At 49.9% G+C, this 7500-nt stretch overlaps 1 long non-coding RNA gene across 1 annotated transcript in view; it reads right to left on the reverse strand.

Moving 5' to 3' along the window:
* Positions 1-1122: 1122 nt before the first annotated feature.
* Positions 1123-7500, reverse strand: part of LOC118561114 — an 11036-nt gene continuing 4658 nt past the window's right edge. The window contains exons 2-3 of the long non-coding RNA XR_004929772.1: positions 1734-1845; positions 1123-1134 (exon numbers count right to left, since the gene is read on the reverse strand). This is a non-coding gene — a long non-coding RNA (uncharacterized LOC118561114). The remainder of the gene's footprint in view (positions 1135-1733; positions 1846-7500) is intronic.

The raw sequence follows: 7500 nt of genomic DNA on the forward strand, positions 1-7500 counted from the left end.
ACTCTATGGACTCTGGTTCTGGACTCTATTCGCTCTGGTTCTGGACTCCTATTGGTTCTGGACTCTATGCGCTCTGGTTCTGGACTCTATGGGTTCTGGACTCCTGTAGGCTCTGGTTCTGGACTCTATGGACTTTTTGGGTTCTGGGACTCTCTGGACTCTGGTTCTGGACTCTGGTTCTGGACTCTGGTTCTGGACTCTATGCGCTCTGGTTTCTGGACTCTATGGTTCTGGACTCTATGCGCTCTGGTTCTGGACTCTATGGTTCTGGACTCTGTAGCTCTGGTTCTGGACTCTATGGACTTTTGTGGGTTCTGGACTCTATGGACTCTGGTTCTGGACTCTATTGGCTCTGGTTCTGGACTCTATTGGCTCTGGTTCTGGACTCTATGGACTTCTGGTTCTGGACTCTATGAGCTCCGGTTTCTGGACTCTATGACTGGACTCTGGTTCTGGCTCTTGGACTCTGGTTCTGGGACTCTATGCGCTCTGGTTCTGGACTCTATGGGTTCTGGACTCTATGGCGCTCTGTTCTGGACTCTATGGTTCTGGACTCTGTAGGCTCTGGTTCTGGACTCTATGGACTTTGTGGGTTCTTGACTCTATGGACTCCGGTTCTGGACTCTATGGACTCCGGTTCTGGACTCTAGTGGCCTCATGTGTGCTAGATGTTTCCAGCAGGAGGTTCTGCTTGATGAGATCCAGTTCTCCAGGTCGCCTCCCCGGGTTCAGAACCCGCTCCAAACGAAGCCTGAACATGTTCTGCTTCCTGTCTTCTAAATGAAGGCTCACTTAGACCCAGTTCTGCTGGATCTAGCCAGCGAAACCGGGTCTGATGGGTCTACAGAACATCTGAGACGGGCTGAATGAACAAGCAGAACCTGTGTGGACCTGCTAAGGTAACCGTCTGAGGCCACAGGACTCACCTGAGTCCAGGGAGATCCGTTCGGGGGTTCTGGGGGCTGGCGGGCTGGTGCTCCACCTGAACCTGGACCAGTGCTGTCTCCTCGGTTCTGGTTCTGTGCCTTGGACTCCTGGAGCCGGGCCTCCTCCTCAGTGGACTCTTCCTCGCCCTGCGCTCCCCGGTCTCAGCCGGTCGCTGAGGTCCACCAGGGTCCAGATCCGTGGACAGAACTGCAACAGAACAAACAGAATGTTCATGCATTTCTGCACAGCTTGCGGATCAAACCCGAGGGCTAAAGTCAGCTGACAGTTCGGGAAAGACGGACTGAGTCAGAACTGCTGGTTCGACCCGGCTGCGGTCCTCATCGCTGACTAGAACATGACCCAGTCTGATCCGGATCATGTTCCAGCATGTCCCTGGTTCTGAGGATGGAGAGGAGGACACAGCAGGTCCAGAACGCTAACGACTGCACCGTTTCTGCCTGAGGAGGAGGATATGATGACCAGACGAGTCCAGTCGGTTCTGTGGGATTGATTCGGCCCGGAGCCTGATCCAGAACCTGGAACCTTCTTTAGGACAGCAACCACGGGTTCTGAAGGAGCTGGTAGAACCTGGTAGAAAACCGTCAGCTGACCCGATGTTCCTGAAAGGTCCGATTTCCAGCAGCCGGCACCAGAACCGCTCTGATCTCTGAGGATGTGGATCAGGAAGACTGGATTTCCTGACCGGGCTTTGCTGGCAGAACAGAACCCGGCCCAGTTCATCAGCAGCAGGCCTGCTGGACCTCACGCAGCAGGAGGTGGGGGAGGGGCAGCATGAGGAGTCCTACCTGCTGTGTTGGAGGTCGGGGGTCGGCTGGAGGTCGGGGGTCGGCTCTCTGAGAGGAAGTCATCGATGGAGGGACTCAGCAGAGGCCGGCTCTCCTGCTGCTCGCCCACCAGCTGGAGACAACAAACACAGAGAGCGTCAGAGGAGTACTTCTATGTTAGATGGTAATAGTGGGATGATCTGCCCCCCCCCCCCCCCCCCGATGATGTCACAGCTAAACAGAACGCCAGACCAGGTGTACCTTCTATGAAGAGAAAAATGACAGAGAACAAAAAGTTAGAAGCTGAAATAACAACAAAAAATGCAGATTGGAGAGCAGTAGGAGAACTAAGCAGAGTGAGAGAAATAGACCCTGATGTCCTCCAGCAGCCTAAGCCTATAGCAGCATAACTATAGAGGTAGCTCAGGGTAACATGAGCCACTCTGACTAGAAGCTTTGTCACAAAGGAAAGTTTTAAGATTAAGTCTTAAAAGTAGACGGGGTGTCTGCCTCACGGACCAAAACGGGAGGAGACCCTGTACTTGAATATGATTTAAAAATTCACCTCAGTTTGCATTAAATCAAATCATTCAAAAAAAAAAGACAAACAACAAAAAAAAAAGCAGCAGAAGCAACATTAATGATCCATCAGGTCCGGTTATCAGGTCCAGCATGGAGGCGCCTCAGTCGGACCTCCAGCAGAGGTGGACCACCGCTGCATCCCCACTTACCGGACCGGATTAAGTTTCCCTGTCAGGAAACAGGCGGCAGCTTGAGATGGAGCGACCTAAAAGCTCAACATCAAAGCCAGACGAGCAGGTGGAGGCGAGTTAAAGAGCTTTTAGACTTTAACGGGACATTTTGCCTGTTTCCTGCACAGCGGAGCATGGCAGGCTAACGGTTTGACTTTCTAACGTTGTCCCCAGTTGACCTGTAAAACTGAAACATCGTCTTTATCGCTGACTGGTGGCTTCTGTTACCTGCAAATATTCATGATGTCATTATAATGTGTTGACATGTTTGATTTTCATTTAGAAAGGTTCTCCTTTAGTTATAACCAACTTGACACCAATATCTCCACTTTGACCTTAAGTTTTACTTATAGTCAGTGTTTAATCAGGTACTTTTTACTTTTTCTTGGGTAACCTTTTACACGGGTAAGTTGTATTGAAGTAAAACTTTGTCAAAGCGTACTTTTGACTTGAGAACACTTTCTCTTTCCACCTCTGCTCCTGCATGAGGAGCACGCAGTAACACAGCTGACCAGTAGGAGGCGCTAGCTGGGAAGGAAGGGTTAATAAGACCTAATAAGGAAAATCCCTGGTTGCTCCTTCCTGCTTCTAGAAGAACCTTGTTACCTCCTGACTCTAGTTCTTCCGCTGATGTTTCTGTAGAATGGTTCTGGAGAACCCTCACCCTTAATCCAGATTATTCCAGATTAAGCAAATCTGTAGTTTATGGATCTAATCTAGCAGCTCAGCTCCTACTCCTGTTCTGGTCTGAGGAGCTGGTGCACGCTGAGAACAAGTTCACTCTGCAGTCTGGTTCCTGCACCACCATCGGTGATAACAGATTAATAAACATAAAATCATCTGGTGGGGTTCTGCTTTGTTCTCACCAAGTAAAACTCATGTTCAGAACCAATCTCAGGCCAGAACGGTGATCTGCTTCCAGCAGCTATCCCCGGTTATTGAGACTGTAAACTGCAGAGAATACGGTAAAGTTGCTCCCTCTGCCTTTACTCTCCTTGGCTCCTATGCCAGCCTACAGTAGGAGAGACCCATCCAAGATGGCGGCGCCGCAGGATCCGCTGCAACCACTGATCTCTATTTATTCACTGGATTGCTGATTGGCCGTTGGTAGTACACATCGCTGTGAAGCCACCAGCGGCCATATTGGTACTCCCTATTTTCCCCCAGTAACCAGGGAATATGTGCGCTGCAGCATCGAATAACGAGGATTTTCTCATTCAGGGGGTCCCTGAGCAGGTCAGAGGTGAAGTAGGCGGAGCTTAGAGGCTGACCTGCTGGTGAGTCATGGATGAGACACACAGCTCCTCACAGAGCGAAGGCAGCATCCATCAATAAAACATCGCTGGATTATTATTAGAGCCACTCAGATACCGAGGAGGAGGAGGAAGACCAGCTCTGACGTCCTTCCTCCTCCTCCTCCTCCTCCTCTTCCTCCATAATTCATCCATTGATCCATCTCAGTCCAGCTTCTTCAGGCAGAACAGGTGAGATAAAATGAGAGGAAACCTGCTCAGCTGGATGCTCCTGATGAAGAGGAGGGAGGAGGTAGCTAATGAGGAAGAGGAGGGAGCTGATGATGAAGAGGAGCTGCTAGAAGGCTGCAGAGTAATGACGAAGAGGGGAGCCTCCCTATGTGTGTGTGTGAGCCTGAAACTGCAGCTGAGTGAGAACATATTCTCCATATTTTACCACCAAAGTGAGAACCTTTCTGTTCCTCTGCACTTTGGGGGTTACTAGTAATGGTCAGGTTCTAGTAATGGTCAGGTACTAGTAATGGTCAGGTTCTAGTCTAGTAATGGTCAGGTACTAGTAATGGTCAGGTTCTAGTAATGGTCAGGTACTAGTAATGGTCAGGTTCTAGTAATGGTCAGGTACTAGTAATGGTCAGGTTCTAGTAATGGTCAGGTACTAGTATTGGTCAGGTTCTAGTAATGGTCAGGTTCTAGTAATGGTCAGGTACTAGTAATGGTCAGGTTCTAGTAGTGGTCAGGTACTAGTAATGGTCAGGTTCTAGTAATGGTCAGGTACTAGTAATGGTCAGGTTCTAGTAATGGTCAGGTTCTAGTAATGGTCAGGTACTAGTAGTGGTCAGGTACTAGTAATGGTCAGGTTCTAGTAATGGTCAGGTTCTAGTAATGGTCAGGTACTAGTAATGGTCAGGTACTAGTAATGGTTGGGGTCTAGTAATGGTCAGGTACTAGTAATGGTCAGGTTCTAGTAATGGTCAGGTTCTAGTAATGGTTGGGGTCTAGTAATGGTCAGGTACTAGTAATGGTCGGGTTCTACTACTAATGGTCAGGTTCTAGTATTGGTCAGGTTCTAGTAATGGTCAGGTTCTAGTAATGGTCAGGTACTAGTAATAGTCAGGTACTAGTAACGGTCATGTACTAGTAATGATCAAGGTCTAGTAATGGTCAGGTACTAGTAGTCGTCAGGTTCTAGTAATGGTGAGGTACTAGTAATGGTCAGGTACTAGTAATGGTCAGGTTCTAGTAATGGTTAGGTACTAGTAATGGTCAGGTTCTAGTATTGGTCAGGTTCTAGTAATGGTCAGGTACTAGTAATGGTCAGGTACTAGTAATAGTCAGGTACTAGTAATGATCAAGGTCTAGTATTGGTCAGGTACTAGTAGTGGTCAGGTTCTAGTAATGGTCAGGTACTAGTAATGGTCAGGTACTAGTAATGATCAAGGTCTAGTAATGGTCAGGTACTAGTAATGGTCAGGTTCTAGTAGAGGTCAGGTTCTAGTAATGGTCAGGTACTAGTAATAGTCAGGTACTAGTAACGGTCAGGTACTAGTAGTGGTCAGGTTCTAGTAATGGTCAGGTTCTAGTATTGGTCAGGTTCTAGTAATGGTCAGGTACTAGTAATAGTCAGGTACTAGTAACGGTCATGTACTAGTAATGATCAAGGTCTAGTAATGGTCAGGTACTAGTAGTCGTCAGGTTGTAGTAATGGTGAGGGTACTAGTAATGATCAAGGTCTAGTAATGGTCAGGTTCTAGTAATGGTCAGGTTCTAGTAGAGGTCAGGTTCTAGTAATGGTCAGGTTAAGCCATAGACAGGACTGGAAATGACTGGATACTTACTGGACCTCAGTAAGTATGTAAAACATGGATGTGTGTTGTTCTAAAAATAAGCTGCAGTTTTGCTGAACAAACAATCCTTCAACAGCTGAGATGCAAAGACGCTGCAGTGAGACCTTGGAAGCTGCAAGTACCACAGACACTACAGTACCATTCCTCAGATAGTAGAGTACTACAGTAATACAGTTAAATTAATTACAGTTACTACAGTACTACCAGTACTACTGTGAGAATTCTCTGGGTCAGACATATATTCCTTGCCTGAAAGGAAAAACGAATGAACGGAGGGACAGGTGACACATGGATACAGTCTCTTTCTCAGGTGTAGTTCTGCTGTTGGTTTTTAATTCTTTCTTCTGTCGTCTGACGACCCAACATGTTTGGGCCCCTGAGGGCCCAGGGATGCTGAATGCACCTCAGCCCAGCATCAGACGGGAGGCTGCAGACTGTCAGCAGCAATGGGGGAACATCTGCCCCCTGAGGCCTCTGGTATTTATATCCTGCAGCAGCTGCTCGTCCTCCACTCACACAGAGCCAGGTCCGGTCACCCTGACTGTAGCCACGCTGCTCCAGGAGCCTGCAGGAAGCGCCATCTGCTGCCGGCGCAGCGCCCCACTGGGGGACGTTCACACACCTGAGTCGGGCTTCAGGGTTAAAGGAAGGCGTGTCATCGGAGGGTCTCATTGGGGGGGGGGGGGGGGGGCTCCTACAGTTGACACCAGGACACTGCAGACCTCCTCACCGTGTTAGCTGCCAAGGACAGAGGCCTTCATCACTCTGTCAGCTTCTGGTCAGGTGACCGCACACCTGCTGCCCTGAGCTTTGTCTCTCAGGCTGCAGCGGCATCATTTTCATCCTGACAGATGCTTTTTTATCCTCCTTTTTCTTCTTCTACACTCTGCACCTCTCTCATTTCTCTCTGCTCTCCTACGTTTTCCCTTTTGCTCTCCCACACCTCTGACTCCTTCCAGAACGTTCCTCCTCCCTTTTCTCTGCTTGCTCCTCTTCCTGTGATGAAGGAGGCGACGGGACGCATGGGTTTGATGTTTCCTACCTTGCATGCCTCAAACCGGCCCGTCGTCACATGAAAGTCAGCGTCCTACTCTCCCGTCTCAACCCGACCACGGTGGCGGATCAAAGCAGTACATCAGCGGACTCTGCTCTCTGATTGGCTGACTCAACCTGAACACCTGAGCTCTTTGATCAGTGCATTGGCTCTGAGTGTTTCCTGTAAGCAGTGACTCAGTCGGTGAGGGGAGCTGCACATTCCCAGCTCCCTGAACGGCACACAGACCCGGTTCCACAACGGTTCTCTGGATCCTTTAAATGATCGGCCGTTCTGGTTTCATGTTCTGCTGCAGGAATCACGGGTCCCAGTGATGCTGCAGATGTTTGACAGACTGAAACGTCTCTTCAGAACAGAACCGGGTCAGGAAGGCAAAGCAGAACCACGGGACCTGAACCCGTCTGGAGGTGATGAAAGCCTGCAGGCGGAGCCGCTGATGGGAAACAGAGCGGTAAATCAGCAGGAAGCTGCTGAGACCTGCAGGGGGGGGGGGGGGGGGGGGGGGGAGTGGCAGGAAGCCCAGAACTGGGTGGAGTACTCAGAGGAGGGAACCTTGGGGGAACGGTAGGGTGACATCAGCAGGAGCAGCTCAGCCTCCGGGGCTGAAGACCACGTGTTTGTATTGATCCAGAGGCTGCAGGTGATCAGTGAGAGCAGCATAGAGCAGCACAGAGCAGCATTAATACGGCGGATATCTGCTTAGAGTGAAACAGGAGCTGATCGCTGCAGCCGGACGCCTTCAGGACGCCTTCAGGACGCCTTCAGGGCGCCTTCAGGACGCCTTCAGGACGCCTTCAGCCGGCAGAGATCTGCTGATGCTGCAGCTTCAGGGTCTGAGAAAACAGAGAGAAGCTGCAGCTGGACCCTCGCCATGTTGTCCTAAAG

Source organism: Fundulus heteroclitus, unplaced genomic scaffold (assembly GCF_011125445.2).
Source record: "Fundulus heteroclitus isolate FHET01 unplaced genomic scaffold, MU-UCD_Fhet_4.1 scaffold_56, whole genome shotgun sequence".
Lineage (NCBI taxonomy): Eukaryota > Metazoa > Chordata > Actinopteri > Cyprinodontiformes > Fundulidae > Fundulus > Fundulus heteroclitus.